Source organism: Podarcis gaigeae (assembly GCF_964106915.1).
Source record: "Podarcis gaigeae genome assembly, chromosome: 6".
Lineage (NCBI taxonomy): Eukaryota > Metazoa > Chordata > Lepidosauria > Squamata > Lacertidae > Podarcis > Podarcis gaigeae.
The window spans coordinates 68070390-68078632 of NC_139682.1; positions in this window are offsets into that span (position 1 = coordinate 68070390).

Genomic DNA, 8243 nt, shown 5'->3' on the forward strand with positions numbered 1-8243 from the left:
AACCTGGGTTTTGATGGAGGGAATGCAGAACGTTACACCCCAAGAGTGTTTCTTGTTGCTCCTCTCGTAGCTTCATCAAGCAGCAGCCACTCATGCTTTTGGTGCAGCCTCTCCTAGCCAGCTGACCGTTCCTTTTATCCTTCCCCCAAACCCTCACTCAAAAACCTCAGTTTGAAAGGACACAGTTATTTTTGTGGCGGCATCACACCCCCTGTTACCCTGGCAACCTCCCCCTCCCAACTCTGCTCTTGTCTTTTGCTAATTCACACACACATACACACACAGCTGAGGGAGGAACCTTCTTGTCTGACGCCAAATGTCTCACCTTTTGTCAGGGTAATGACTCTGCCATCACCTGCCTTTGTTCTTTGGCGCCACCACTCCAAGACAAGCTTCTTGAGGAAGCTGGCTTGACTTACTTTTCTTCTTCTTCTTTAAGGCTTTGCTAAACCCCTTGATCAAACCCCACATTTACTAATTTGAGAAACTATGAGGAGAACCAATCACCCAGGAATTTTCAGAGGATCCTTTCCCGCCCTCAGACCTATAGCACTATGGACACGCAGTCTGGATGTAGCCCCAAAGTGTCTGGGATTGCTCACTTGGGAGATGCACAGCTTCCATCTGTTGCATGCTGACTGACACCAGGTCTCCAGGATTCAAAATGGGGAACATTTCCAGCTGTATCCAGACATGCTGGTGATTAATCTGGAGAGCTTTTTATATATATAAAGCAGGTCCCATGTAACACTTCCCTCTCCTTTTTAAGGAGCCATGGTTGCATGTCACCTTAATTCCACTTTAATCAGACATTTTTCTAGGGTAGTTGCATTAGAAATATGCTGAAGTGTGGCCCCTCCTACAGGAAGTACCCACTGGTGTGCTCCCACAACTCTGGTCCTCCTCTTCTGCCTCATGTTAAGTGGCAACATCTTCACTGATGGGGAGGCCAGGTGAATGGCAATGTCCATCCCTACCAGTCGTTACTGGCATTGCAAAATCAGCACTATGAAATTCTACATAGTGCGGTGAGATTTTGGGGGCTGTAGTCTAGGACTGGATGCGTACCTTGAGAAAGGAGTGGTATACAACCTGCAAAGGTAGGTGGGTGTGGGTGGGAGAGCTTTCAGCATCAAATTTTAACATTTGACATTGTGTTTTGTATTGTTATCATCCCTGACATTTGCTGCTTTGTGAAGAGATTCTCCTGAAAAGTAGGACAAGAAACAACAGCTATTAAATGAATTATACAATAAAATATAGCCAGCGAGAAAATATACTTTAATACATCTATCCATTTTCAGTAAACAATTTCCCCTCCCGGTGTAAAGTTTTCTGTTTGCTTCAACTAACTTTTAGCTCTAAGGGCAGGGGGGACTTCATTTATATAAAAGGATAGAATCCATTTAAAACTCACTATTTGATATGAGAATCCTTTAGCTGCTGTTGTTCCTAGTAGCACCTCAGATGACTTCAATAGAGCAAGTTGAGAAAACAAAACAAGACTTTTCTCTATTTTCAGGGTCTTTACTATGTGTCTCTGACAGCATTTTATATCTACTCGGTTTCAACAATCCTTCTGTAATAGGTAGTTTCCTTCTTCTGCCATAACAAGTGGCGGGGGGGGGGGGGGGGAGAGAAGCATTTCTATACAGGGAAGGTTAGGGAAAATGTAACCGTGAAGCCAATAAGACCACAATTCTCCATACTTATCCCAATGATAATCACAGCTGCTACTCTAGAGCAAGTGGCGCGAAAGTTACAATGTTAGGCCATGACCTGCCATTTTGGGATTAGCCTTGGAAGAGTTCATTTGACTTTAGTGGGGTTCAGATGGGAATATTTGGAAGCAAGCCAGGAGAGCTTTACTGTCTAAATATGTCAGTGAGGCTCATAGGTATAAGTGGCCCAGACCTAAGGCTTAGTGACTCAGTAAGCAAATGGCTGATTAAAATAGGTCTTCTAATTGCCTCAGAAACATGTTACAGAAATGTTGCAGAGATACGATGACAGTTTCGTGCATCCTGACATGCTGATGCCAGAAATTTGGATCAAGGGACCAAATTATTGAAATCACTTTTGGCAAGCATTGTATGCTTACACTACTGACAGTCCAAAAAAAAGCAAGAGGAAGTAAAAGAGGGGCATCAAAATGGAGGCAACCAGAACGTGAAATCTCAGGCCCCAATTTGCACTACACAATCAAAGCTGCCTCATACTGTTTTATCATGCCCCCCCCCCCCAAATCCTGGGAACCGCAGTATCTTAAAGGGCTTGAGACTTGTTAGGAGACCTCTATTCCCTTCACATAACTACAATTCCCAGAGTCCTCTAGAAAGAAGGATTAATTGTTAAACTACTCAAGAGAATTTCCGCTTTTATCAATACATAATCAGTACTGCTGGAAGGGAGTACTTTTCATGGCATGTGAATGTTTGTGGAATTGCCCTAACCCTTTTGATTCAAATCTACATGGCACTACTGAATATCTCTGTAAAAGATAATGAGTATCAAGATTATGGTATAAAACATAAATTTAAATGGTTGAACCCCATGGATCCACAGGCCCTTCTTCTTTCTCATTGCAAAGGCTTGTCTCTTTTTTCAGTGCCTGTGTGTGCAAATAAATGAATCGGGAATCCTGCGGAAGTGAGAGGTTGAAATAAGCATCAAACACACACAAGGCTATGGGTCCTGGAGAAGTATTTCATTTAAATTTAGAGGCATTAGCCTGGTAAAGCCGGGACAGTTTTGTATGAACCAACTTTGTGATTCTACAAAACAACTGATAATCTTGTTTAATTTCATTGGTTGTGTAGGCAAACAAACCAAAAATATGAATGAGATTGGTTACTGAACAGAATTGCTTTAAGTGACATTTGAAACATAAAGTAAAGGTAAAGGGACCCCTGACCATTAGGGGTTGCGGCACTCATCTTGCTTTATTGGCCGAGGGAGCTGGCATATAGCTTCCGGGTGTCATGTGTCCAGCATGACTAAGCCGCTTCTAGCGAACCAGAGCAGCGCACAGAAACGCCGTTTACCTTCCCGCCGGAGCGGTACGTATTTATCTACTTGCACTTTGCCGTGCTTTCAAACTGCTAGGTGGGCAGGAGCAGGGAGCGAGCAACAGGAGCTCACCCTGTTGCGGGGATTCGAACCGTCGACCTTCTGATCGGCAAGTCCTAGGCTCTGTGGTTTAACCCACAGCGCCACTCGCGTCCCTATTTGAAACATAGTGCCACTTTATTTCTCTCCTGGAGACGCCACATTACATGACTAAACCAAGGTATTAACAAGAAAGCAAGTGAGTCACAGAGTTCTAATGATTAGTTGTGCTTACTGTTTAGTCAGTGTCCAGGCCCTGTAACTTTGTTTACATATATGATGGAAAAGGTTTCATTTATCACAGCTGCTTATAAGTTGCCCCAAATCAAATTGGGATTAGATGACGACTGATGAGCTCTGGAACTAGAAAATTAGAGCAAAAAATTGGAAATCATTGAACAATAAAATGGCAAGCAGCACTCTGCTTTCCACCATTTTCACTGTGACTTTTGCTAATCAATGTGTAGTACAGTGGTACCTCGAGTTACAGATACTTAAGGTTACAGACGCTTCAGGTTACAGACTCCACTAACCCAGAAATAGTACCTCAGGTGCTTCAGGATGAGAACAGAAATCGCGTGGCAGCAGGAGACCCCATTGGCTAAAGTGGTACCTCAGGTTAAGAACAGTTTCAGGTTAAGAGCAGACCTCCAGAACGAATTAAGTTCTTAACCCGAGGTACCACTGTAGCACTATCATGTTATTGATGGAAATGGAAATGCACTGTGGACAGATCCCCACAAGGGCTTTAGCTGTAGCAATATCCTGTAGAAGACAAGAGAGGGCCACTATCTAAAAAGGAGGGAAGAGTATTTAAGAGAACAAAGTGGCATTACACAGCAGGACAAGAAACCTGGAAAGATGAATTCAGGATAAAAATTAACTGTGTTGTAGTATTTGTCCTATGTAAGCATTGAGAGTCATTGTGATCTAGTGGCTAGAGAGGTTAGTGGATAGATGGGCAGGAGTTGGTTTGGTCAGTTCAAACACACACATGCACACAGACCCCCTCCTCAACTTATCCCTAGTGATCATCTGAGAAGGGAGTTGCCACTCTCTGCCCACTAATGCAATGTTCAAGAGGATGAGGAGGGGCAATTTGCACCCCTGCCAGGATGCTCCACAGGTGTTTTGTCCTGGGAGGCAAATACACACCAGGGGAAAAGGATTAACTGATGCCCCAAAGGACCCCGTTGCAGGGTTCCCAAAGAAAGATGCACAAAATGCCAGAACGATCAGTTCTGGTGCTTGATTACAGAGATCTATCAAGATACTTCCATACAGCAATGTCATGTGGGGTTCCTTGCTGCCACACCTCAGGATGGATGCGGAAGTGACAAGCACCATGGTTTTTCCCATTAGGGGCTGATATGTTAGCCATTACTTATACAAACGGCAAGCTATGTAAGTTGGCAACAATGGTCCAATAACCCCTGGCTTGGAGGCTCCTTCCAGGGAGCTCTTTGGGATTGTGTTTGTGTGAGAGTGACCTGCAGACGCCTGGATCAGCAGAAGAAGCAGATACCTGGTCTGACTGGACTTTGGACCTGTTAGCCTATGAGGAAGCAGTGGGACTTGCAGCCAGATGTGGTTCAGGACAGGTGATGACCTTAGACTTCTTGTAGGTATTAATATGAAGTGGATGCACTTCAGTTATTTTGATGAAACAAAAGTTGTTTTTAAATATAAAAAAACCAAGCATCACTTGAACTTTAAATGAAAAATCAGCTGAAACGCTGCATCCCCACCACCCCCTCACTTGAAGCTTGAAGTTAGATGCCCAAACTGAAGGCATGGGCATTAACTTTCCAAATTATATGCATGGAGTAAAGAAAAAGAAATGGGAAAAGCAAAATCTAAGGGTGAAATATATTTGCTATAATGATTATTTTGTTTTTGTTTTTTAAAAACCTCTGAATAATAATAGGATAATAAATTTATGTAATTATCAATACTGTGTTTTTAATGAACAGCAAGCGGAAAGGAGAAGTTCAAAGTAAAGGGCAATGCTTGAGTGTTCATGGAGAGGGCAGGCATTATGGCATTTATCATGTTTCCTGTCTAAGGTTCAGGAGCTAATAACCACAAGCCGACATTTGCTTGATAGTGGGGACGTAAGACACAAAATAAAACATTCTGCTTCAATTAAACCATCATTGACTTCCTCCCCCCAAGTAAATATACAGCCTTGCTCTGCAGTTTTCTTATGAACCTTCATTTGTTGTTCCAACAATTTGTAAAGTTTTAAGAGTTGTAAAGTTGTAAAATTGTAAAGACCTTGCAATTGAGCAATGGAACTTACTTCTAGGTAGTCAGGCATGGAATTGCAGCCTAAAAATCCCATTGTCACTTTGATTCCGAAACCATTTACCATTATTCAAAATTGTCCACTATGTATGGATGTATAATGAGTGTATGTTTAATGAAAATTAATAAAAATTTATTGTAAAAAACAAAACAAAAACAAAATTGCCCACTATGTATCCCAATGACTTAGGGGGTTAGGGTGCCGGTACTGTGCAAGACATGGCTTGAAAAGGAGCTTTGTTTGGTAATGGAGGATTACAGACCAAATTTAAAATAAAATGCCCACAACACAAAAACCTAAACCTATGTGAAGCTGCAAAGAATGTCATCTTAATGTTCAGTACCAGAACAATCATATCTAACAGCCTCATTCTAAAAATATTTACTTGGAAGTAAGTAGGGTGCCAGATGGTTCATTTCCTTCATCAGAGTGGGTGAGATGGGGATTGTTTTCATGGTACAGACAAAACTCTCTAATAGCATGCATGTTTATTTTGAGATCAAGAACATAAGAAGAGCCCTGCTGGTGCAAGGCCTATGTGGGACAGCAGCATGCTCCACAGTGACCAGCCAGATGTAACTGAGAAGTCCACAAGCACTCTCCTACTGCTTGTTCCACAGTAACTGGTACTCAGAGAATGCTGTCTCTGATTCTGGGGGGAGTAAACAGTGATCCTGTCGAGTGGCTGTCCTGCAGCAGCAAATTCCATAGTTTAACTATGCCTTGAGCGAAGATGTACTTTTTCTGGTCTGCCCTGATGCTACTACCACGGAGCTTCATTAGATGACCTCCAAGTTCAAATATTATGAGAGAGGCCATTACCATATATGATTATGGCTGCGAGACTTTTATATACACAGTGATGGAAGGACCCATTATTACCAACCATGAAGAATGGCTGTTAAAACCAACACTTAGCCAAGATGGTGAAATTGGCATGTTTAATTAGAGAAAAGTGCTTGTTAATAATTTATTAAAGATTGGAAACCTCTCATGTCGACTTTTTACGTGAAAAAGAAAATGAAACAATGATACTTGGATTTGAAGACTGAACATAATTTTTGTTTATAGAAAGTGGCTTTGTTGGGTATTATACTGGAGTGGATGAAGTAAATATTGTTTATATATGGTGGACAGATGAAGAATCAAGTCCCTTATCTTCTGAATTTTATCCCCCCCCCTCTCTTTTAACCTCTTTTCTATTTATTTTCCTTAATTTTTCTCTTTCTTTTTCTTTATTCCTTTCTCTTCCCTTCTCTTTATGTTTTCAATGTATTTAGATCAAAGTTTTCATTTGGGCAAAAAAAGAGGAAAATATATTTGATATTAAGTTGTGTATTTTTCTCTATAAACCCTAATAAAATCTATTCCACCCCAAACAAATATTATGAGAGAGGCTGAAAAACATCTACTTATCCAATTTTTCCACATCACATATGTTTTGTACGTGTCTACCATCCAGGTACCCCCCTACCCATCCTTTCCCCCTACACTAAAACCTATCCTTATAGTGAAGGGTCCTTCACATTAAGTAATCAAGGCAGGGGTGGGATCACCCCTTTATGATAGAGCTTTTGCAGAAGGACACAAATTCCAGCCCCGTCACCTCCAGTTAAAATGGCCTTCACCAACAGAGCTGACAGAGGCCTTTGCCTGAAGCCTTGGAGAACATCTGCTAGCTGAAGTGGGCAATACTTGACTAATGGACCACTTACCTGACTCAGGCAGCTTTGTGTAAGTTTAATGTAGGCTTTGATTCTGTTCATACTTTTAAAAAACATGCATAAGCATATCACCGTACGCCCTAAATGGCAGAAAATAGAACTTTAATGCTAATGGATAGACTCCAGGGCAGCAAAACAAAGCACTCTTACTAAGGGGGTAATAAGCTTCACTGAGCACAGTGAGACTTGCTTCTGAGTAGACATGTATACAGATGCAGAGTCAATCTCTGAAGGTCTTTTCTATTCAGCAGTGGGACTTGTTGCCCGCGTCCTATTGAAGTGGCCTACTGCAATGTGCTGGCTTAGTGCCTGGTACATTCATACTATGTCATGGTTAATCGCCGCTGTGCAACTGCCTCAGAAATGTTCGGGGGGGGGGGGGAATTGCAGAAAATTATTGCCACATGAGAAGTGGCCTCGGGTTGCTATGGGAACTGTCCTTGTAGAATTAGTATCAGAATGAGGTTAACCGCCCACAGGGTTGCATCAATGAGTCTTGATATTTAAGTTTTCAAATTAAGAAAGGGTTGGAGAAAGTTTTTCCCCTACTGTTTGGCATGCAGCATCGGGGTCCTAAACAAATAAATTCATTGCTGTTTAATTTCTGACCAATTATGGACCCGGTCACTTTTTTCCTTCCATAAATCTCAGGTTCATTGCAAAAACACACTAAGAAAAAAACCCTCTTTGGACTTTTAATGACTATGAGAATGATTTGGTGCCATTTTTATGATTTTATTTTACTCCCTGCATGCATTATCTCCCTTCCATGACTAACATTTCAAAACATTCGCAGATTTGAAAAATACAAGATCATCAAGCTACTTTATTGAATGCAAATTTCACATGCCATCCTCTTGGTCTTCTGCACATTCCTATGACTATCCTTTAAAAAAAATTACTACAGTAAATACTGGCAGCCATGAACAATATGTTCCTTCTTTTCTCTCTTCCTCTCTGTGTGTGGCTGCCTTTATAATCAAATCCAATGTGGTCCAGGTGTACGCATTTGGAGGATGAGGTTTTGAGACAACCTGCATATGAAAATAACCTCAAACTTCTAAACAAATATTAAGACTTATGCATCTGTTAATTGCTCCACT